General features: G+C 34.6%; 1 protein-coding gene across 5 annotated transcripts in view; it reads left to right on the top strand.

Annotated features, from left to right (window-relative positions):
* The first annotated feature begins 532 nt into the window (after nt 1–532).
* The window catches only part of TENM2 (teneurin transmembrane protein 2), a 3,238,122-nt gene continuing 3,213,584 nt past the window's right edge, over nt 533–25,070 (top strand). For all 5 annotated transcript variants that reach the window (XM_063604288.1, XM_063604290.1, XM_055112852.2 and 2 more), the window contains exon 1: nt 533–577. The gene's annotated coding sequence lies outside the window, so the exon portion shown is untranslated. The remainder of the gene's footprint in view (nt 578–25,070) is intronic.

A 25,070-nucleotide genomic window follows, 5' to 3' on the forward strand; every position in this document is an offset into this window, starting at 1 on the left:
TTTTATAAGAATCAAATCATAAAAATGATTTGTAAACCACAAAATTGTATGTAATCATTAGATTGTTTTACTACTGTAAGATAATCAACTGAATCTTAGTAGCTGAGTGCTACAGAATATCTTACATTTTTCACATAAGCATTATAACATATCTAAAAAGGTAATTTAAAATAACGAAACAATGCTGACTACATTATATGATATGAATATATGGGAATTCAAGTTGATCTTAATGGTAAGTAAAATTACTTTGTACTACAAAATCTGCTCTACCACAATCTGAAACTCTGAGGCTCAGTTTCTGTTGCATGTTTTTGTCTCATGAATACCCTAATTATTATCTTCTAGTTATCCTTTATTTATTCTTATTCAGTGAAACATCTCTGTGATGATATCTTCCTACTGTTTTCTCCACTAAAAATTCACCCCGATTGCTGAAAAGAGAGTGCAATGTCTCAATTTTTGCTTACTTGAAGAAAATGGTGCTTTAAATTATGTAAATAACTTTTGGATGTCTTTCTTTTATGTTACAGATATATGAAGTCTGGGGGTAAGACCTGCAGTAATTTCCCTTAAGGTAAGGATGTTTTCATCTTTTCTGTTTCCATTTGTTCGGAGCTACCTATACAAAGCACAATAAAAGGGCCTCTTCTGAGAAAGTTAACCTATTCAAAATTTAAATTATGAGAAACAATCCCACTGTCACTGAGACGAGCTTTCCTAAGACAGATATATCCCCTCTTTAAAAATTTCTTTGGCATCACCTGAAATTATGAAATGCTAAGATTTTGAATAAATGAAAGTTTGTTTTTTCTTCATCTGCGTCATTTTCAGATACCTAATGAGTATATGCTAATTGATATGTTAGGCTTTGTGTCCCCACCTAAATCTCATCTTGAATTGTAATTCCCGTAATCCCCACGTATCAAGGGAGAGACCAGGTGGAGATAATTGAATCACAGGGGCGGTTTCCCCATGTGTTCTCCTGAGCGTGAGTGAGTTTTCACGAGATCTGATGGTTTTATAAGTGTTTAGTAGTTCCTCCTGCGTTCATTCTCATTCCTGCCGCCTTGTGAAAAAGGTGCTTTGCTTCCCCTTCGCCTTCCGCCATGATTGTAAGTTTCCTGAGGCCTCCCTATCCATGCTGAACTGTGAGTCAATTAAATCTCTTTCCTTTATAAATTAGCCAGTCTTAGGCAGCAGTATGAAAACAAACTAATACACTAATGAAGAAAAATCAAAGATTAATTTTTATTGCAAAATACTGTAAATTTTATTATGTACTTGCTTAATATTGAGTATCTCATAAGGATAATTCTGTCAAAGCCCATGCAGACGATGGGAAGCCAAGCATGCAGAGTGGCTTTTCAGTGGCCTTAGTTTACCAGTTACTTAGTAAGACAAGAATATGAGTAGGAAGTGGAGTAAATGTAAGCTACCATGAATCAAAATGTGGTGAGATGGATTGAAAATGAGGCAGAAGACAGTCTCAGGCAAACATCTTTATTAGATTTTATGCCTGAGAATATACTCTTATCATTCAGATTTGTTTATAAGGCCAATGGGAACAAATGATGGGACATGCTGACTACATGGAGCTAAAAGTTAATGCTGAGTGAGGATCAGTTTAGCACATCTAAATCATAAGGTGTGTGTCTATTTAAGGCCAGAGCAAGTGGTTATTCCATGTAGTTAAGCAACGAAGCCTGTTCACGGGTAGGAGGTGAGGCTTTGTTATTATTTTGACCAAGTGGACTGGATTTGGTAAATGATAGCAAACATTATTTTAGTATTTGTATAATGGCAGATTATTTTCCTTTCATATTTATTTTTATACATAGCAAATTAAATGTCAAGTCAACCAAGTAAAATGATTGATTTCTCTCTAGAAGATAGAATAGAAATTTTAAAGAGCTCTCAAAGCATTAAACGAAATGTCCAAGGGCTATAAAGGGAGACTCCATGGAAAACTGTATTCAAATTGGTGCAGATTGTCATATCAGTGCAGCACATGTACCATTATAACTGTATAGCTCGATACAGCAGGTAGGGTACATCTGTGCAGTAACAGGTAAATTGAAATAAAATAAAAACTTAAATTTGGCACCTCTTTATTTAAATTGGAGAGCTTTTTAATCTTTTTAGAATCCTCTTGATTTTTTTTTCTTAAGATAGATGAGTTAAAATTATGTGACTAGGAGATGAAAATTTCAATCTAAATTATAATTATTTCCTACATCTGTTCTGATACATTTAGAATGGTTTGTGCTTGTAAATTAGGTGTTAATGAAATAAAAATGTTGTAACCATGTGGAACATAAGAATTGCAATTGACTGAAGAAGATTCTGTAAATTCTCTACGGAGACTCGACTGCAAAGAAAGCTCTCATGTGCTACATGCTATACACAAAATTATGTCTTTATACACTTAACTGTTAAAGTAAAAACCTAAAAATTGCCAAAGGGAAGCATTACTAAGAACTGCCTTTTAAAGACTAGCATTCTACTTTTATTACTTTGTCTTTACTTCGTTTCTGAACCAGTTAGCTGCACGCTGTGTAAAAGACATAATATTTTACAGCCTTCTAGACCCGCTCCATAGGGACACAGGCTCAGAAGTGTGCCAAATCATTTTTAGAAGGTGAGCTGGTAGCGGTGAGGGTCTGCCTTGGTTGCCTGTTTTTTTAATGTCCTGATCACACTCTGGATTGTTGTCATGCAATAAATTCTACTTCTGCTAGCTAGAGGATATTTCCGTTATATTTTTGTTAAACAAATGCCCAATTTAATACAATTTATATATAAGTGATATATATTTGTGTTAAAGGGATGAAATGAATAAACCTAAAGTGATATCATTCCTAAGAAAGCCTTCCAGCACAGTTTGGTATTAGTTTTATTAAATTAAGGTGAATTACTGGAAAGCAGAACGTTAAGAAATATGCAGTTATAATACTGTACAAGTTGCATATAAGTATTATAAAATTGTTTTCATATGTCCCTAGGAACTTAATTCCAATTTGCCTTTTGTTATGGGCAAAATACCTACTAGGTGTTTTGTAGAAATATGTTTAATACTCTGATATGACTTGAAGGTTGCTAAATAATGAATAAATTTGAAAAATAACTTAAAAGAATTTACACTTGACAAAATAAATTATTACCGGATTCAGAGATAATTTGACCAATTATGGCTATACTCAAATTCCAGTATAACACACTAAGATTTATTTAGATGAAACATCAATACAATTTTGAATTATTAGAAATTTGGAATAATCTTACTTGAACTTCACTCCATGTTGTGAGTGTGTATAGCTTTTCAAATAAAAATGTCGTATTTAAGTAGATTAAATGAAATTCATGTATTTTAGGTGAGACATCAGCTAAGAGAAACTTGTAACTAATTCTCATCATGATTGATGAATTACTGTGTAAGCAGTTTTCTCCAGTGGAGGGAAACCTTCTAAGTACATTTCATTTTACTGTTGGACTTGTCATTGTTCTCTGTGTTCTTATTTATTTTCCTAAATGCTTCGTGTTATGCATTTCTCTTTTTGAAGAAGGCAAATGTATTGTCAAAAATAAGTCTTCAAATGATTCCTTATGTGATTCTTAAACATTTTTATGTATTAATTTTTTCATTATCTTTACTGCTATTGAAAATGGGGAAAAAGACATCTGAATATAATTATTGACTAATAAGTTGGAGATTGATTTGTAGACAAACTACATAAATAATAATATAGGCAACCCTTATGGCAATGTTTGATTATTTGATCATTGTTCTGATATATAGAAACTCAGTTTTGTGATTTCTTCCAAGCCCTTAAGGCTAAATGGTGGGATTTCAAATTATGTTATCCAACCTTAAGGTATTTTCAAAATTATTGATTTCCCAGGTTTGTGTTTTCTTTTTTAGCTCTGCCAGACAAAGACATACTTTTGCCAGTAAAATATATGTAAAAATTGATAGCCAGCATAAAAGATATTTAATTACAATATTGTTTCTTTAAAAAAATATTGCTAACAAAAATTTTGTATTGAAAAATATAGATAGCTGCAAGTCCTTATTTTCTTGACAACTCTTGATCCTGCAAAACAATAAAAAATGCATTTATTAATTCATTTGAGGGCTCTAAATATGTAGCCTCATGTGCAAATTCCCTTTTACTCTAATGATGAACATTATTTCTCCCCTTTCATGATTTTTTTCCCACAATTTGAGCCTAAAATTGAGGAACTATAATTTAAAAAATTCATCACTCATGAGCAACTCTCACTCTAAATCTTACAGATCTCATTTCTTTATGATTGTTTAATTTGTAACACATTTTTCCCCAAATAATTTGTTGTTGATGTATTTTCCTAAAAGCAATGAGAGAATAAAAGACTACAAATTTTGAACCACTTAGGTCAACTAATCCCCTTTGGCATTCCTTCTTGTCAATGTTTGTTAACTTGACATATGAATCAGGTTTTGTTAGTTACCTGAGCTATTCTTCCAGATATTACCCTATGGCTAACGTATGAGATTTGAGGTAGTTTTATGTGCAAGCAAATTAATCATTATTTTAATTTGATAAATGACAAAAGCTTTTGCTTTTAAATTGTTTATATTTGAACTTAGAATCAATTTATTTGCTCTAAAAGTTGAAAATGATTTCAATTGAAAAGATAACTTAAAAATTCTAATCAGTACAATCATAACAATCACATATATGCTTCTCCAAGAAATAACTTGATTCCAAAAAAAGTAAAAGGTCATTCCTGTATAGATTCACGGTTTTAATTTTTTCCTATTTTATCATGCTTGACTTTTATCACACCCTCTCATTGTTTCCTCAAATTCAAAGTTTGTAATTTTTTTGCTTTGAGACAGAGTCTCACTCTGTTGCCCAGGCTGGAGTTCAGTGGCATGATCTTGGCTCACTGCAACCTCCGCCTCCTGGGTTCAAGTGATTCTCCTGCCTTAGCCTTTGGAGTAGCTGGGAGTACAGGCACACACCACCACGCCTGGCTAATTTAAAGCCTTATTGTGGTTTTGAAGTTGATTTGAACAATTGCAGCCTTTATGACTCATTGAAATGTATCACTTCTAGAGACCCATCTGAGATTGATACTCACAGAATGTTTACTAATGGTAATAGAAAGTAAAGGTCACCCTAGCAACAACAAAAAGCAAAAAAAAAAAAAAAAAAAAAAAAAAAAAGAAAAGAAAAACATACCTAAAACCATTACTGAAATACCTTATCTGGTATGCTATGAGTATTCCAAGCATTATTTATGAATGTCTCTTAAAATATATTTATTAGATCAATAATTCACTCTGAAAGCCTCTTGAATGACATTTTTAATTAGTTGTAGCACAATGATGAAACTACTATTTAATCCTTGTTTCACAAGTAAACATTACACAATAATTTAACTGCTGATTTCAAACAAATTATTCAGTATATTTCATGTGATTTTTTTGTAAATAAAATGGAAGTTTTCTTTCTATATTACATCTTTGAAAAAAATGTGTTATACAGTATTTAAGAAGCATTGTGTTCTCTATATGTGTTTAATTTTACAGAGGATGAATGATGACTAATGGGCATTAATCAAAATAAGTAAAAATTATGACTACTGAAGCAGAAATTACTAAATTCTCATAATTCATTTATAATAGTTTTGGGATCTGAAAGGAAACAATCAAAACAATAAGATAGAAGAATTGAAAGAAAAGGATTTATCTACACACATTTTTACCTTCCAATTTGAGATGATTCTTCCTACATTTCTTAAATAGCTCCACAGAAATTGTATGTACCCTAGTAAGTTGGGGCAGTCTTATAAGAGGAATTTCCGTAAACATTTAATCTAACTTTCTCTTTTTTTTTTCCCAACGTATATTAAACATTTTTCTCTTGTTATCTCTTCCTTATGGCTGAGAAATTATGTGTCTTCCATATGGTGGAAAAACGTTTGTGTTCTTGAAGTTGGCTTTCTGTTGTTCTTCCAACCCACTTAAGTATTACAGCATTTCCCTCATCTGTCTTATTTTATTTTTTCAGTTATTTACCTCTTTTCCTCTATATATCTACTAATTTTTAAAATTAATGCATATAAACACATTACTAAACTCTTGAAAAGTTCTAAAGCCCTCCAAAATACAAACAGGTTATATTACTAATGTTTGTGCATTAGACTGATCATTGGTACTAATTAGACTGATAATTGGTACTAATAATCATATTGCCTATGAAACCAGTGTTACAAATGTGTTAGTTCTCTAGGTTCTATTGCAGAACACTATAATACACTGAAATAGTTTCACATTAGAACTTATTTTTTTTAAAAAAGTTGACTGTTCCATTTTTTTCCAAGCACTAGATGAGAGGTTCTGATTCGTTAAAAAAAAAAAAAGTATATATATATATATATACACACACACACACAGACACACATACATGTATAACACTAAATATTATGTAAGCACTAAAATTCTGGAATTTACATTAAAAATAAGTTAACAAAGTTTTATAAGATTTTAGTGAACTATGAACGTTAACACAAACAATCCTGCCATTTTTCATGTTATGCTGCGGTTCTATCATTAGCTTCTCTGGGAGGTTTTCTTACTTTGGGTCTCACTAAGTTATTTGAAAACTATGAGAAACAAAATTGTAAATTTCAGGCTTTCAATTTGTCTTGAAGTTTACAAAGCGATGTTCCAGGGAGAAGCTGCAACTAGTGTCTGTTGCTTCCCTTTTCAGTTGTACATGGTTTGAAATGTTTAGGAACTCATAATACACATATCCGCAAAAGAAGGATCGCTTTGAAAAATAGTCATTTTTGGCTGGGCGTGGTGGCTCACACCTGTGATCCCAGCACTTTGGGAGGCCGAGGTGGGTGGATCACCTGAGGTCAGGAGTTCGAGACCAGCTTGACCAACATGGTGAAACCCCATCTCTACTGAAAATACAAAATTAGCCAGCGTGGTGGTGCATGCCGGTAATCCCAGCTACTTGGGAGGCTGAGGCAGGAGAATCACTTGAACCTGGGATGCAGAGGTTGCAGTGAGCCAAGATCATGCCATTGCACTCCAGCCTAGGCAACAACAGTGAAACTCCTTCTCAAAAAGAAAAAGAAAAAAAAGAAAGAAAGAAAAAGAAAAATAGTCATTTTTGCTCTGTTGAAAAAGCATCAATAATTTTTTTCAGTTTATTTCCATTATGAAAGAATGTTGTCAGACATAATGTCCTAAAGTGAAATCAACATGTTTTGTTGTGTTTTTTTTTTCCTTCTCCAACTTAGCAAAGTAAATTGGCCAACTAGCAATCACATAACCTAAAATTATTCTATTAGCACTGAACTTATGAGTGCTAAGTACACATTTAAATAAAAAGTGTTAGTAATTTTATTCCAGTAATAATAAATTTATCAATCAAAACAAACCATAGAGTCATGTAAGATAATTTTGTCATGTACTCCTATTATTTCAATTTTATAATATTCAATCTTCTGTATTTCTGATACTAGATTTTGGGGTGATATACATGAAAATATTTTCCTTCAAGCACAAAATAAAAAGAATGTATTTCAAGAAAACATATCTGGACAATTAGTACCCTGTTTTGTTTTGTTCCATTTGTATTCACTCTTAGGTAATTTGTTCCCCTTCTAATATTCTTAATACTTCTGAAATTGCTGGGTTGATAATTGTTAGTGATGGAAGTTTCAGTACTTGTGACAGTCTTTTTTCACATGTTAGATAGCTGCTATGAGCACGGTACCTAGGCGTTAGCTTTCTCCCTTGCTCTTTGGTAACGTTTACAACCCTACACTATTGCAACAGTTCTTTACCAATGTCCGTCTTCACGTGCAATGTTGGTTACTTTTCTGTTTTTATTCTTGTGTACTTATTGCATTTTTATAACATAAAAATTATCTTAAAAGTGATTAACAGTAAAGCTAAAATAATGGATATGAATAAATGTACTATAAATTATGAAAACAATTACTATAAATTATGAAATATTTAATATTTTTAAAATACAATTAAAAAGATAAAGTACAATGTCTTTAAAATATCTTTACTTATGTAATATTGTCAGATAAATTGTAGTTTTAGAAATATCATGTTGATTATTACAATCAGGAAATAATTTTAAGTACATGACATGAAATAACAACTATGCAATAGATTATACAACTATGCTGTCGTATAAGGCATATACAAACTGGAAAGTTGATAACAGTTACATATTTTAGAAGTTTTAAAAGTCTCTTAATGATAAGATTCTCTATTACCTATTTCAAGTTTTGAAATAGTACTAAATAATTATAAAATCCACTGTTCATTAATTAAAAAGGAACACATGCTGTATATGAATGACTCAGAAAATAAAATTGTTTTCCATGGCTTTATTTATTTATGCTAGTTTCTCTTCTGCTTTTACTCAAAACTGTGGAGTAACTCAGTGCTTGTTTCTGGGCCTCTTCTTTTTTTTTTTTTTTTTTAGCCAAACTCTCTCACTAGATGCCTCATCCAATTTCATGGATTCTAAACATCATCTGTTTGTTACATTGCCAGGCCTGACTTAGCTCCTGAGTTTGATTGAGATTATGTGCCCAACTCAACCTCTCTACGTGGATGTCATCTTCATCAGTGCATCTTGTCAGTTCTATCTAAAGCATAGAGGTATCCACTTTGCTCTGTCTTCATTGCCAGCATCCCAGTTTAGGTGAGCACCCTCTTTGTTTTGGCAATAGCCCTCTGACTGATCTGCCTGCTCCCAGAACTCTTGCTTCTTTGCACCTTGGCATTTGCTCTTCTCCTTGCAGGAAAGTTCTTACCCTAGCTTGCCGTTGAATCTCATCCTTCAGGTCTTGAACTCCTTCTAGAAGACTTCCCAGACCACTTCCCTACTCAAAGTAATTCTTTATTCCAACACTCTTTTGTTTCCTCTCCTTTCTTTTTGTCTATAGTACTTATACCTATCAGCAATTACTTTATTTAGTTTTATTTATTTTATATTTTCAGCTTCCTTTACTTAATTAAAAGTTACAGATAGATAAAGTTCTTGTTGATCTACTCTATTTCCAGCACCTAGCAAGATCCTTGGTATATGAAAACTACTTATCTACTTCATGCCTCTTTTGGCAGTATTTACTGCAGTAGTTTTGAAATAGCTTTTAAAGTGTTAAATCATTTCTCTGAATGATTTAACTTGAAAACAGATAAGCTGCTCTGTTCTTATTGAAACAAGGTAGTGGCTAACCAACCTCAATCACATCATTTCTCTGGTCCCCTGCAGAATCCCCATGAGATCCCCACCAGTACTGTTAACTGGTGAAACCATGGTACTCCTCAGACAACCACTGACAACTCCTCTGCTATTACAGTACTATGGCTAAATCCTCGTAGTGCTGGTAGGATAGCATAATAGAAATGCAAAAAAATTAGAGTCGGAAGATTTGGGAACTATTTACAACTTTACTACTCTAATAGATCCATTTGATTTTTTTTTTTTTTTTTTTTGAGATGGTAGTCTTGTTCTGTCACCTAGGCTAGAGTGCAATGGCACGATCTTGGCTCACCGCAACCTCCATCTCCTGGGTTCAAGTGATTCTCCTGCCTCAGCCTCCTGAGTAGCTGGGATTACAGGTGCCTGCCACCACGCCCGGCTAATTTTTGCATTTGTAGTAGAGACGGGGTTTCATGGTGTTGGTCAGGTGGGTGCATTTGATTTCTATAGGGCTAACCAAATTTGTAACTAACAGTAATTCATTGAGATGATAACACAAAGGGCTAAGATAATAAATGGAACACCACTTTTTACACAGTAAAATCATCTTTAAATATTACATTCTTTTTCTTTCGTTTTTTTTCTTGAGATGGAGTCTTGCTCTGTCGCCCAGGTGGGAGTGCAGTGGTTCGATCTCTGCTCACTGCAACCTCTGCCTCCTGGATTCAAGTGATTCTCTTGCCTCAGCCTCTCGAGTAGCTGGGATTACAGGCATGAGCCAACGCACCCAGCCAGATTTTTTTTTCTTTTTGTAAGATGGCATTTTGTATACAGCTGACATCATCCACTAGTAAATTCATGACATTTCTCCCCAGATCAGTTCCTTTAGTAGTATCTCTTGTCAGTGATAACATTGTTTATCCAATCATCAAATGAGAAACCTTGGAATGACATTCAGCCTCATCTTTCCTTGTAAATCAAAGGTCCTGAAATTAACTTCTCTAATATATTTTAAACCCATCACTTCTGCCGACACCTCTCTAGTCCATGATAACATTATCTTTCTGATGAATTAATGTAATAAACTCTTAATTATCTTTCCTAATATACTGTTTTCCCACCCCCTGCCAAGTCTGTGGTCCATACAGCTACTATCTTAACAAAATCTAAATTAAGTGATGTTACTCCCATGCTTAAATCTTTTGTTTCTAATATTTTAATATGCATTGAAGCCACTTGGGACTATTGCTAAAGTGATCTTGGTTTAGCAACTCTGGGATGGAGTCTGAGATTCTATATTTCTCGCAAATTCCCAGATGATGCCAGTGCTATTACTCCATGCATGGTACTTTGAATAGCAAGGAATAGATGATTCCCAGCTACACTGGAATAAATATTAAAACCTGTCCATGGTCTATAAATTCATACATGATCTCCTCCTTGCCTTTAAATATCATATCATCTTTTTCCAGTTTCCTTCTCAGTCTCTACATTCTGACCCTTCTTTTGGTGCCGTGAAGGCAGGAAGCTAATTTCTGCTTCAGAGTCTTTGCACAAGTTCTTCCATCTGTTTGGAATACCACACCTCCTACCCAATACTCACCCCTGCCCAGGCAATTTCCACTCATGTTTCAGATGTCTCAGCTTAACTCTCACTTTCATGGAAGCTTTCCTGGAGGCTAAATATGGCTCGGTGCTTTCTCTTTTAGCTTTCATTACATCTCACATTTCCTCCTCATAGCATATATTATAGTTGTGATTAAATAAGTAATTACATTATTGTCAACCTAAATAACAGGAAAAATCTCTACAAGAAAATGATGTTTATTTGGGAGTAGGCATTGCAATGGGAATATGTATGCCATAGTATAGTATACTATGTGTGTATTCAGGGAAGTAAAGGAAGACAAGACAAGATTTTTTTTTTTAAGATTACCTAATTGTTTTGAGATAATTATCCTTGGCTATAAGTATTAACATCAATAAGGGCAATAAGGGTGGTACCAGTACACATTTGAATAGGCAGTTAGATTAGCTGATAGATGGGAGAGATCAGCTAATTCCTATAGAAATGGGCTAGTGCTTGGTCTAGAAATAAACTATCTGTAGTTACTAAAAGGGTGATGAGTAATAGGTAGGATAGGATGGGGGCTGGGGAAGCTAGAGGTAAAAGCTGAGTGGAGAACCTATGGAGAGAATGACATCTTGGCCATGCCTGGTTGGCTGCAATGGAATCAATGAAGTTATTTTGATTAAGAAAAGAAAACTGCCATAGCGGAAGAGATCCAAAGAGGCAAGAACAGAGTAAAGGCCTCAATTACTCATGGGCTGAAGAAGTGAAGTTGAGTGAGTTCTAGAAACGAAGTTCAGAGTCAAGGAGAGAATTTGTCTCAAATTCTGGCCTAAGACACAATGAGGCCAAAAGTATAGACTTGAGGTGAGGTAATTATGAAAATTGAAGGGATGGAGATACTCAAGACCAGGCATCTGAGATGAAGCCCCAGGACACTGCAGGACTGCAGGAGTTTTAATGACCATACCACAGCTGCTGGCAATGTCTCTGACTCTAATCTTTCTAGTGGAGAACAGTATAATTTGGGCATGACAAGGAGAGAGCAAGATCTGGTGTAGGCTCAACATAGCACACTCCGGTGGTTAGAGCAGAGATGGATATTATATCAGAGCACTCTATTTGCCTCAGTTAACCCTCTTGGATCCTATAACAATCTCAAAGGAGAATATCGTGTGGCATGCTAGGATATGCTGATATCCTGATGTATCTGTGGCACATTTTTGAAATAATGGAAGCTGACCCTTTTCTGCTTTCTGTATTCATAACCATCTTCTAGTGGGCTTTGTTTTTTAAGTCTACTGGCGCTCTCAAGCTGCCCTAAACTAGTGCTTCTTAAAAATAAGCATGTGAATTGCCTGCAAGGCTTGCTATACTCCAGTTTCTACTCTCCCCAACACTCAGAATTTTGGATTCAATAGGTCTGGATGTGTTACCCACTATGCCAATTGATATGTCCATTAGGTTCAGGCACCCAGGTGTGCTTACTCAGTAAGGTTTCACAGTGGCTCAATAGCCAATTATATATACTTCAATTTGCAGTTTATTGTGAGGCTTTCACACACAATCAATCATGCAATTAATACTCAACACATAGCTAATAATAACAGAGTGATAATAAACCACAGCAGTGGCTCAAGGGACCAACACACCAATAGATTAATCGAGTGGGTCCAGAAAGCCTGAAGATACTGGTGGTAGTAGGAGGTCACTGTTTCTCCCAAGTAGAAGTTCTGGTGGCAGCTGTCAAGATGAGAGAAGCTCTCGGAGTTCTCCTGGGCAGACCCTCCTAAGGCCTCTCAAAAAAAGGCATTGTCCTGACTTTTATGATTCTCCCAGATGGGTCTATTTTCATTATCTCAGCCACCTTTCACTTTTGTCAGTTCCTTTCAAGTCTCCCATGGTACACAGCAAAAACAGGTGTTACTTTCCTAACTCAGTCTATTACTTATATGTTTATCACTTTGAGGGGGTCACTGTGGGCTCAATGCTTCTTGACATGAGTGATTCCATTTTGAGATAGTAGGTTCACAAATTGTTGTGATATATTAAGGTGGGGCTCAGTAATTTGCATTTTTAACAAGTTCCCAATTGATGCTCATGCTGTTGGCCCAGAGCCACACTTTGAGAACAACTGTTTTAAACCTTCAGTCCTACTATTCTATCCAAATTTGTCATCTCTAAGGCCAAAAGCCCATTTAAGTAACAAGAGATGATGCCCCTCATCTGAAACACATACGCTAAAATTGAAGCAATTTTAGGGCATCTCAAACTTGGCAAAATATAGCCATCTATTGAAATGATGTCTACAAATAAGTGAATGACTGATAGGTACAACAATTTATCTGGCTTCATTCCATTTTTAAATAGTAAGAACTATGTTTAAGTGAGATAAGTCTAATGAGCAGACCCTCAGGAAATGTCATTAAATGAAAAGGGAAATTTCTCAATTGTGAGGAAGGATTTTCCTGGGCAGAATGTTGACATATTTGGCATAACGAAATTATTTGTTTTGTTTTATTTTCCACTGTGGAGTCCTGATAAGTAAGCAAAAACAAGGAAGGTGCCCCAGGTTGGGTAGAACAATTGTTCTGAGAGATGGCTAATCACAGGCAAACTACTGGCACAACCTCCTGTTGCCGAATACCTTGTTGCACATGAAGCTCCAGCAGCACAACCTTGACCTCGTTCTGTACATAGCCCCTTCAACATGACCCTGTAAAACTTCCGGTTAACCCCTGCCTCTTTGCAGACAGCACCTTCTCTGCTGTGCTGCCTGTTGCACTCTCGCAACATATCTCTTTGAGTACAACTGTTTTGGTAAATTCCTTTTACCGCCCACATTGCTGACCTCACCCAGTCCCACCTGCAATACTAACCTCTACTTCTGAATCCACAAATCTCCTAGTTTTCTCTTTTTCCAACTTTACCATTTCATTTATAGCAATTATTGTTTTTGTTATTTTTATTTTTTTTATTTCAATAGGTTTTTGGGGAACAGGTGGTGTTTGGTTACATGAGTAAGTTCTTTAGTGGTGATTTAAGAGATTTCAGTGCACCTATCACCAAGCAGTGTATACTTTACCCAATGTGTACTCTTTTATTCCTCCTCCCCCTTCTTTCCCCGAGTCCCCAAAGTCCAATGTGTCATTCTTATGCCTGTCCTCATAACGTAGTAGCTCCTACTTATGAGTGAGAACGTAAGATGTTTGGTTTTCCATTCCTGAGTCAATTCACTTAGAATCATAGTCTTCCAGTTCCATCCAGGTTGATGTGAATGCCATTATTTCATTTCTTTTTATGGATGAGTAGTATTCTATGGTGTGAGTGTGTGTGGGGGGGGGGTGTGTGTGTATTAGTTTTCTTTATCCATTTGTTGATTGATGGGCATTTGGGCTGGTTCTTTATTTTTGCAATTGCAAATTGTGCTTCTATAGACATGTGTGTCCACGTATCTTTTTCGTATAATGACTTCTTTCCTTCTGGGTAGATACCTAGTAGTGGAATTGCTGGATCAAATGGTAGATCTAGATTTCTTTAAGGAATCTCCACACTGTTTTCCATAGTGGTTGTACCTATTTTTACATTCCCACCAACAGTGCAAAAGTGTTCCCTTTTCACCAACATTCGTGCCAACATCTGTTTTGTTTATTTTTTTGATTATGGCCATTCTGGCAGGGGTGAGATGAAGACAGGTGTTGAAATGGGAATTGTGTGCCTAAAGAAGAGGAAGGAGACTGGTGATACATAAGGGAATTTTGTAAGTTGGAGGCTACCAGTTTCATATATTTTGATCATCACCCAAAAAATTGCAATATCAGTTAAGGTTTGTCTTTCATTGTCTCCCCAGGTGTGAGCATATTCCATTGTTTAAAAGCATCTGTGAAAGAAGCATTCATTTTTTTCAAGGATAATTTTTCAATACAACACCTGGTCAAAAACTAAATTGGACTCTGAGACTGCAGTATGACTTCCTTTTACATCACATAGCATTTCGATGAAAATGCATAAGAATGCTTCCATTTGCAGGAGTTACATATACATTTTTGTGGTGTCCTGTTTAGGCAATTTTAAAAAATAACAGTAGAGGTGTTAATTGCTGTAGTTACCTCAAAGGTAAAAATCTCACCTTAAATTCAATGACTTGGCTTTGCATCTTGATCTAAGCCTTAGGGCAAATAATCTAAAGCCAAAATATGATCACAAACTATTATTTTGCATTTTAGCCTATATTAAGGAGACATAATAGAGTCCACTGGAAGATGAGCTATGGAAACACTCTTAAAAGCTGTCAGTCTTACGTGCTCACTGACCTTTGAAAGAGAATATATATATATGTGTATATATATGTGTGTATATATATATGTATATATATGTGTATATATATTTGTGTGTGTGTATATATATATATATATTTTTTTTTTTGAGATGGAGTCTTGCTCTGTTGCACAGACTGGAATGCAGTGGCGCAATCTTGGCTCACTGCAACCTCAGCCTCCCGGGTTCAAGCCATTCTCCTGCCTCAGTCTCCTGAGTAGCTTGAGTAGCTGGGATTACAGGTGCGTGCCACCACGCCTGGCTAATTTTTGTATTTTTAGTAGAGACAGGGTTTCACCATGTTGGTCAAGCTGCTCTCGAACTCCTGATCAACAGGCCTTGCATTTTTAAGAGAGTAAATGTATTTTTAGAATTCAGAGCTTCTCAATTTTGTTACTCAAAAAGTGTTTTTAAGGATTTAAAATCCAGTAAGCATTCAGTGGATTTGTTTTGTGTTTTGTCTTCCCTTTAACCACAAATAGAAAAGAGATTCTCCTGTGTGTCACTTAGCAATTCTTCAGCCAAGATATCTCCAACCATATTACAATAGACATGGTAATTTCGTAGATTTTACCAGCTTGTAAAAACCACAGTTAGTATTTAGAAAATAAAAGGATATTGAAATTGCTCCTATAAATTCAAACTGTATCTCTTTTTATATATCACCTTTGAGAATATTTCCTGTAACATATTAGAAGTAAGGGAGATTTTGAAACTAAGATTCATAGCCATTTAGTATTATCCTTATCCATATGAACAAAAGTAGGAAAACTGGATCTTTTATTCTATTTCAGTCTTACAATTTGATTACTGTAATAATGGATTTCCTTAGCAGTTTTTGTTCAGCATCACATTGGACCCTTTTGCACAAGATTTCTTTACATTGTTCTAACAGTTTGGTCGCTTTACAATATGTTATACTCACCAATATTAATACATAATAATTAATAAACTTCAGCTTGCATACAAGGAGCTTATTGTCTTTGTAGATTGAATTGCAGTAAAGATTTTCCAAATGCCAGAATTTAGTCCTTTTGAAACCAAGCATAGAAAGGTTTGGATTCCTATTTTTTTTTTAATGGATCCTTTTTCACTTTTTGACCAAAAAGTTTATTTTCATAAAATGACTCCTAGGCAATTGCAACAACTATTATATAGATATTTCAGGTACTCCTTTAGCTACTTCAGTTTACCCAGTTACTCCTTCTGCTACTATAGCTACTTTGCCATACCCAGCTTCTCTAATCACTTATTCTGTCTGGCCCATCTACTCTATCATAGGTCTCTCCAGCTGTCCTAGCTACTTCAATTAAACAAGATACTGTGGTGAACTAAGCTCCTCTTTCAAGTAATGCCACTCTTCTTTCAGATGCACATTCCTTTCTTCAATTAGCCCAGCTACTCTGACTGAACCAACTATGCCTAACGAATTCAACTGTTCTCATCTTCAAGGCCGTTATTTTTGTTTCTCAAACTTTTTACCCTTTATGACCCTCATATTTCATCTATTTTTTTCATATCTCATCTTCTCTTTGAATGCCTTAGAACTAGAGTTGGCTTCTTGCCCCCAAGAATTTCTGCTTCCTCTATAGGCTTAGGACTTATGTATTCATCCTTTGTCCATTTCGGTAGAATGTGGTTGGAGCTCCTATTCTCATTTCTTATTTATGCTTTTGGCTTCACCCTATTCCGATCCCTATGTTGTTTCTCTTCTTTTGGAAATATAGTTTCTGCCCTACTCCTCCCCAAAAAAAACTAAAGGAAAAAAAGTAATAGGACCCTATTTCCACCTAAAATCTTACATGGATCCACGAAATTACAAAATCAAATAAAAGTATTAATGCTCTGATAGGACGTCTTACCCTCTTGACTTCCAATTTTCTCTGCAAATTAGTGCATAGGGCAGAAGTACAGAACACAATCTGAAAATTGATAACCCAGCACAGGAGTTTGCAAACTAAATGCAATGGTTTAAATTTAGGCCACTGCCTGTTTTTGCACAGTCTTTGAGCTAAGGCTAGCTGTAGCTAGCCTTTTAAATGATTGGAAAAAATATAATGAATATTTCTTGACATGTGAAGAGTATTGTTAATACTTCAAAGTCTGTGAATGAAGATGTATTGAAATACAGTCAGCTCATTTGCTTATTTATGACTTACAGCATTGGAGCGTAGACACCCTGTGGCCCACAATGCCTAAAACATTTACTGTCTGTTCATGTATAGAAAAATGCTGAAAGATACTATTGTAGAATATAGGCTGTCACAGGTGTTCATGTCTAGAAATCATAGTGCACTTCAGGAAATACAATGACATACAACTATTTTCAACCTTAAGTTACTAAAAAAAATGAGGAAGAAATTATCTTTTCTAGTACATGTAACATTGTGGAACCAAAGGTTTAAAAAATATCTGTGGGGAAGAAAGTAAGAGCTTAAAGTTAAGGAAAATACATATATTTTATAATTCAGAGAAGAAAGCACCGTTATTCAATTTTATCAGCAGGCATACTTGAGTCCAGTTCACTGAGCACCAGTATTTTGAAGGCACATCATTACAGAAATTCTGAACCAAGGGCTCCTGGTATTGACCTTCAACCCTTTTTTGACTCAGCTTTAATAGGGGCCAGAAAAAGATCCCAACTCATTTCACCTGTCAACTCCATCTTGCCTAAGGCTGACAGAACGCTCATGCTCAGCGTTAATCCAAACCGTCTTTCAATCAGTGCTCAGTTAGAGAGAAATATAGCCAAACTGAAATTTAAGTTGGAAATTAATACATTTAACAAATCTAGAAAATGTTGATTCAGATAATATTTGAGATGATTCTTAATAGGAGTCATTTTGAACTAGTGGAAATTGGATTTGGAGTAATAATTTATATGGAAGGTATAGCTTGAACAGAAACCTATAGGTTAGTAATATATGTATTTGAGAAATACATGTATTTCCAAGTGATTAAAACAAAGGGTACATATTTGAAAATATTGGTTTGAATTATGTGAACAATCTTGAATGTGAAAATAATTTGGTAAAGCAGTTGGAGAATCTCACTTTATTTTATTTTTTTTAGGAAGTAGAGGGATCTGAGTAGACTGGTGCTTTAAAATTGCAATTTTTAATATAGAATAAATGGGTAAATTCCTGGAAACGCACACTATCTCAAGATGGCATCTAGGAAAAAATTGAAACCCTGAACAGACCAGTATTGAGTTTCAAATTTGAATCTCTAATACAAAACCTACTAACCAAAATAGCCCCACACTAAATGAACTCACAGCTTAAACTACCAGACATACAAAGGGGCTAGTATCAATTTTACTCAAACTCTTCCAAAAAATTGAGGAGGAGGGGCCCCTCCCTAACTCATTCCACAAAGCCAGCATCAGCTCAGTACCAAAACCTGGCAAAGACACAATAAAAAAAGGAAAATTACAAGTCAATATCCCTGAGTAATGTGGATGCAAAAATCCTCAAAACACTAGCAAACCAAATCCAGCAGCATATCAAAAAGTTAAATCACCATGATAAAGTAGGCTTCATTCCTCAGATGCAAGGATGGTTCATCATATACAAATTAATAAATTGGATTTACCACTTAAACAGAATTAAAAGCAAAAACCATAGGATGATCTCAATAGACACAGAAAAATCCAATAAAATCCAACATCCCTCCATAATAAGACCCATCAACAAACTTGGTATCAAAGGAACATACTTCATAATAGTAAGGGCCACCCATGACAAACCCATAGCCAATATCATATTGAATGGGCAAAAGCTAGAAGCATTCCCCTTGAGAACTGGATTAAGACAAGGATGCCCACTTTTGTCCCTGAAGCGAGAGGATCGCTTGAGCCTGGGAAGTTGAGGCTGCTGTGAACCATGATCATGCCACTGCACTTCAACTTGGGTGATAGAGCAAGACCTTGTCTCAAAAAAAAAGTCAAAAAAAAAAAAAAAAAAACAGCAGATGCTGGCAAAGCTGTGGAGAAAAGGAAACACTTATATACTATTGGTGGGAGTGCAAATTAGCCACTGTTAAAAGCAAGTCAGAGATTTCTCAAAGAACTTAAAACCAAACTATCATTTGACACAGCAATCCCCTTAACGGATATATCTCCAAAAGAAAATACATCATTCTTACAGGGTCAGGAGTTCAAGACCAGCCTGGCCAAGATGGTGAAACCCTGTCTCTACTAAAAATACAAAAAATTAGCCAGGCGTGGTGGTGGGTGCCTGTCATCCCAGCTACTCCGGAGGCTGAGGCAGAGAATTGCTTAAACCTGGAGGGGCGGAGGTTGCAGTGAGCCAAGATCATGCAACTGCACTCCAGCCTGGGCGACAGAGTGAGACTCCGTTTCAAAAAAAAAAAAAAAGAAATATGTACTTGCATGTTCATCGCAGCACTATTCACAATAGCAAAGACATGGAATCAACATAGGTGTCCATCCACAGTGGACTGGACAAAGAAAATGTGTTTTATATGTATACCACAGAATACTATGTAGCCATAAAAAAGAATGAAATCATGTCCTTTGCAGCAACATGGATGCAGCTGGAGGACATTAGCCTAAGTGAATTAGGGCAGGAACAGAAAATCAAATACTACATGTTCTCACTTACAAGTGGGACCCAAACACTGAGTACACATGGACATAAAGATGGAAACAACAGACATTGGGGACTACTGGTGGTGGGGAGGGAAAGACAACTAACTACTGTGGCTGGAAATGGAAAACTAACTTTTGGGCACTATGCTCAGTAACTGGGTGATGGGATGAATAGTACCCAAAACCTCAGCATCATGCAATATACCCAGATCACAAATCTGCACATGTACCCTGTGAATTGAATCTAAAATAAATGTTGACATTAAAATAAGAATTAATATTGGTAAAAATAAACTTTTAAAAAAGAATTGTAATTTCTTAAGTGTTGTGCACATAGCCAAGGTTTGGACAAGGTAAACTATTGGGATATTGAAAAAAATGTTAGAATTTATATTTGTAATCTACAATATTAAAATAACAGGATTTTTAATGGTAAATATGTGAATGGATATGGCACAGGGATTTGGTCTGTGTGAAACATGGTCCCACATTGTATATGGTCAGCAAACCATCCTTGGGGAAGTTTGATTTCACCACACGCGGGAATGACAATGTACCTCTACTCCTAGCTTTCAGTTCACTGCTGCTTATTGCCATTTATGTCCACTCAGTGGATTCCTACATTATATTGTCTAGTTTTGACTAAGCATATCTTCGCAAACAGATGAATGTCTTACCAAAAAAAGTTCATTATTATAATACAAGGACAAGTAACCACCAAGAAAATAGCAGTAATGGTACTACTTTAATTAACAAATTGCTCTCATTATGTTGGTGACTATAATTCTTGTTATAATTGTGGTCACCAACATAATGAGGGCAAACAACTATAAGCTAGTTTGTCTGAAGTTGGCCAAAATGCATTATTAAGAAAATTTGGTATGTGTATAATGGTCCACTATTATTAGTAATATGAATTAGTGACCATGTTTAGGAGGCAACTTAAAATATTGTTTCATCTTAATCTCACCCTTTGAACTCATCTATATACTATGTTGTTTTACCATGTGAAAATTTTATTAGCCCAGTAGTGCAATACACAATGTTCTAAGTTAATACTTGCTGCATATATTAGGGGTTGTCATCACAGACAGTGCTTAGTATGAGCAATTACCACTTTTTTTTTTTTTTTTTTTTTTTTTTTTTGAGACGGAGTCTTGCTCTGTCACCCAGTCTGGAGGTCAGTGGCGTGATCTCAGCTCACTGCAAGCTCGGCCTCCCGGGTTCATGCCATTCTTCTGCCTCAGCCTCCCAAGTAGCTGGGACTACAGGCGCCCACCACCACTCCTGGCTATTTTTTTTTTTTTGGATTTTTAGTAGAGCCAGGGTTTCAGCCAGGATGGTCTGGATCTCCTGACCTCGTGATCCCAAAGTGCTGGGATTACAGGTGTGAGCCACCGTGCCTGGCCATAATTACCAAATTTTTTAATGGAGTAAAACAGAGATGATAGACCTTCAAGAAGTGATCTAAAATGGAAAGCAGTTGGAAGCTGGTTTTGCTGGCCCTGACATGAGCTGGGATTGTGGCAATTACAAAAGGAAGGGAGGTGGCATTCACAGAAAACATTACAGGATGCCATCTGTGGATGAGATGGAGAAGTCAGAAAGCACAATGATGTTTAAAGCATGAGTGACTGATGCCTAGATACGTGTGCAATGACATCAAGTCAGGAAGAGGAGCTGAATTTAGGAGCACAATTAAGCTCCTTTATGTCTTTGTTTTTTTTTTTTTAACAGAGAAGTAGTAAAAAAAAATGTTTCCTTGCTTTTACCAGTGAGTTTCTTGAGTAGAACCTGGCAGTCTAAGTCATTCCTACAAAGTGAAAAGCTAACAGAAGAAATTAATTGGCCTATATTTTCAGTAATGTACTCTACATGAAGAATAGACAGAACAGATGTTTTCTGTTCTAAATTGTGTGGGTTGTCTTTTAGTTTTCATTTGTTATGTGATAGTAAGCATTGTTTCAAGGAATTTTTAATTTTGAGATACATAATACACTCTTCTGGAGGTTGTCATTTCATGTTAAATTCATGATACAAGACTCCCACTGTGTACTGTACTCATACACTTCCATGTCAGAATGGATCTACAAGTAATTTCTCCATGTACTTGTATTTTTTATTAATATGTTCTTGAATCAATTGTTGTACTAGGTATTAGATAGCTAGAATAGTTTAATGTGTAAGTGTAAAACTATAAACTTCTGTTTATACTTTTTATAAACTATATACTTATTTACATATAAACTATATATGAATTTATGCAAACTATATGCTTTACAAAAAACTGGATTTCTGGTAGTTATATGTACTTTGCATGTTTAGTTTGTAGTTTAATGTGCACACAAATGATATTTTCATATATGACAATATGAACTCCAGTACGATATTTTAGAGTAAAAGTTTTGTTTCAAACATTTCTGTACAAAATTAAGTGCCTTAAAGGAAATGAAGTGACTGGGCATTATTCTTAGCGTGGTGTAGTTAGGGCATTTACATACTGAATATCAACAGTTCTTGTCTTGTGTAATTTACAATCTAAATACTGCATGAATGAGTTATCTCTCATAGGAGAAGTCAATAGGAATGATTGCCATGGATAAGCTTGAGATGACATAATTTAAGCTTGAGATGACGTAATTTAAACTCAACAATGATAGACACCAAAGCATATTCATGTACTGATCACATGGGTGAACATATTTTCATACAAAGGGGTCACAGATACATACCACAAGTGCTATGCAAGTTTTGTTGGAAAAAAAAAAAACCTATAAGCAGAGAAATAGAGCACATGCATCATGTGAAATATAATTATTCCACCATTTAGTCCAGACATGGATGGTATATGCATCATGGCCAATGAGCCACTAGGGAGCGGTCCTGTCCATGTGGTGCTTTACATACTTATAGACTGGGAGTAATGGGAGCCCCCTGGTGAGAGAAGCAGCCTTGTTATAAAAAAGGGGAAGCCTCCAGAACCTAGGGGCTGGCATCAGCCTGTTCTTTTGAGATAAGTTAGACCTCCTGACAGTTCTTTGCTAAGACTCCAAAAGCAGAAAGGAAATAAGGCTTTAATTTGTGTTTCATCTTCTAGTAATATGTTTTTCTATTCTTAAGGAAAATATTTATTGATAGTTTAAAAGAATATAGTTGTTAATACCTTGAATAGACATATTGTAGATGGAAACATTAAACTAGTAATTTCTTGTTTATCCTTCTGGGGTTGAGGTATTTCAAAGTTAAGCAAAGCTTGGAACTGGATATTTTAGTCTCTCATTGGACATCATGAGATGCATGACTTTAGTTCTACTCAAACCACATCCTATTTCCCTATTTAAGACAATGTTTTTCACTTGTTTTCAATATGCAGAATAAATTATATATTTAGACTATGCTAAATATAATATTGAAACCTAATGTGTATAATAGTTAGAGGTACCTTTAAATAGCAGAAGCAAGGATATGTATTAAAGTATTTAGTAAAGTCATTGTGGTCTGCCCTACCAAAGTGACTGAGAATCAGGACCCTGGTTCCCGTTGTAGCTTTTCACCTTATTGTGTGTACCTGAATAACCCACAATAGTGCAGGTGTGACCCTCTGCAGTTTGGGAGTGACATAAAAATTTGGACTAATATCAGTGTTTCAGAAACACTTTTTTTTTGTCAGTTTTTCAAAGTCTTACCAGAAACTTCTAAACCTCTAAGACACTCCCTGTTCATGTCTAATCTGGCCAGCTCAGAAGAAATTCACATGGGAACCTTGCTAACCTGTCTCATACTTGTAATCTTTTAACTATTTCCTTGTCTCATTCTTCACACATCAATTCAAACACCATTCCCGTCTCCTTTCTGTGTTAATTAAACTCTGCCATCTATATATATATAAATATATATAAATATATAAAAATATATAAATATATATAAATATATATAAAAAATATAAATATATAATATATATAAATATCTATATATAAATATATATAAATATCTATATATAAATATAGATATAAATATGTATATAAATATCTATATATAAATATATATAAACATATATAAATATCTATAAATATATATCTATATATAAATATATATAAACATATATAAATATATATCTATATATAAATATATATAAACATATATAAATATATATAAATATATATCTATATATAAATATATATAAATATATAAATATATATCTATATATAAATATATAAATATATATCTATATATAAATATATATCTATATATAAATATATAAATATATATCTATATATAAATATATAAATATATATCTATATATAAATATATAAATATATATCTATATATAAATATATAAATATATATAAATTATATATATATCTGTAAATATCTATAAATATATATAAATTATATATAAATATATAAATATATAAATATCTATATAAATATAAATATATATAAATATATAAATATAAATATATAAATATAAATATATATAAATACATATATAAATATATAAATATATATAAATATATAAATATATATATAAATATATATATAGTTGGTTCAGAGCATTCTTCTGATTCTACATTGTGTACAGACCTACTCTGTTGTGCAAGAAATTTGTCATTATTGTTATACATGCTGTTATGATTTTGAACTTTTATCAAGCCCGCATTCCCAAGAACAAAACTCTAAGCTCACTCAAATCAAGGTGGCCTTTGGCAAATCAGGTGCTAAACCTTTTTTTCCTACATAATCCTCACGGTAATCCTCACATTCCTATTATATCTGTATTCAAGGGAAGTTGCTTTAAATTACTCAGGAAATTGGGGAATTTGGTATTAGATGACTATTATCCGCTCAGGATGAGAGACAGTAAAAATTTTGTTATTACTTGCTCTCTGTCACATAGTTCACAAAAGTTACAACTCCTTGCCCCACTCTGACCACAGTGTCTCTTCGTGTTTGAAATCTACCCACTCTACTCCCAGCTACTTCTGTTCTCTGTACAAGGGAACATGGAAAACACCTGGCTGCTCTCTGCTACTGTTCTAGGAGTCATGGAAGATTATCTGAGGTTATCTAGATGCCCTCTGCCTAGACATGTTATTCAGCCTTTTATACTCTACTGTGTTTCATTGATGTGCACAAATGCAAATCCCAGAGTATATAGGAAAATGTGAATGCTATTTTTTTCCTTTTCATATTAGATTTTCCATTTAGAATTTTATAACATACAGATAAGATAACACACTTTTCAATTGTCTTCTCATAAGCTTCTTTAGCTGTAATCACTAAGTTCTTAGAATGTGGTCAACACACCTGCCTTCCACCATCACCAGGGAGGATA

This window comes from Pan paniscus, chromosome 4 (assembly GCF_029289425.2).
Source record: "Pan paniscus chromosome 4, NHGRI_mPanPan1-v2.0_pri, whole genome shotgun sequence".
NCBI classification, from domain to species: Eukaryota; Metazoa; Chordata; class Mammalia; order Primates; family Hominidae; genus Pan; species Pan paniscus.